Source organism: Anthonomus grandis, chromosome 14, assembly GCF_022605725.1.
Source record: "Anthonomus grandis grandis chromosome 14, icAntGran1.3, whole genome shotgun sequence".
NCBI classification, from domain to species: domain Eukaryota; kingdom Metazoa; phylum Arthropoda; class Insecta; order Coleoptera; family Curculionidae; genus Anthonomus; species Anthonomus grandis.
Window position 1 is genome coordinate 2,503,503 of NC_065559.1, and position 975 is coordinate 2,504,477.

General features: G+C 31.9%; 1 non-coding gene across 1 annotated transcript; it reads left to right on the forward strand.

Moving 5' to 3' along the window:
- The first annotated feature begins 248 nt into the window (after positions 1-248).
- Trnav-cac (transfer RNA valine (anticodon CAC)) lies at positions 249-321 on the forward strand. Its single transcript has one exon. It is a non-coding gene; the product is annotated as a tRNA-Val (tRNA).
- The last annotated feature ends 654 nt before the right edge of the window (positions 322-975 follow it).

The following is a 975-nucleotide window of genomic DNA, read 5'->3' on the forward strand; positions in this document are numbered from 1 at the left end:
CATTTTGTTTTTCACGTGTTTTTTTTCCAAAATGGCGTCCAATCGAAAACCGTCATTTTTACGTCAAAAATTAAATTGACTATGTATGACTAACTTAAAACCCTTTGACTGATAATTAGCTTAATATTTGACATTAAAATTTGTATAATTATTATTTAAATATTAACAATAAAATGAATTTAATGTTAAACATCCCCTGTTTTATTTACTTACGCATTACTTCCTCCCATTTAATAATTCAACCATGAGTTTCCGTAGTGTAGTGGTTATCACGTGTGCTTCACACGCACAAGGTCCCCGGTTCGAACCCGGGCGGAAACATTCTTTTTTTTTTTCCTTTTTTTAGCGGTTTTAATTTAATTTAGCATACGTTTATATTAAATTATATTTTAATATAAATATTAGAAATTGAGGATGATACTCGATAACTTTGTTGTTTCTTAAACAAAAGGAGTGAAATTTGGCATGTAGGTATAGTGTGCTAGTTTTCTGTCTTTTTCACTTATTTTTTTTTCATTTCCGAATTAACCGAAAATGACTTTGATTTTCTAGTTTTAAACGAGATGTCCGATATGTTTTTATACATATAGATGTACAGGGTGACCACGGTAACTTTAAAGCGCGCTAACTTTTATAAGTTTAATAACTTTTAAGGCGCAAAAATTTCAATTTTAAAACAACCGCTCCATTCACAACATTTGATCCGACTAGTGCGGTCTGTGCGGCTATAAATCGTGATTACTTCCTTAACCGCCAAATAGGCGATTTCAAAGTCAACCTGACATTTGATAAACTATACATGGTATTCAGTCCCATCTCCGAATGGGGGTTTTTCCGGACATGGATTCCTATGCTCAAAATACTTGCCTATGGCGTCCCTACCTACCCTACAATTTTTGCCAAAGTTACCGTGGTCACCCTGTATATTTATTTATTTATTTATTTATTTATTTATTTATTTATTTATTTACACCA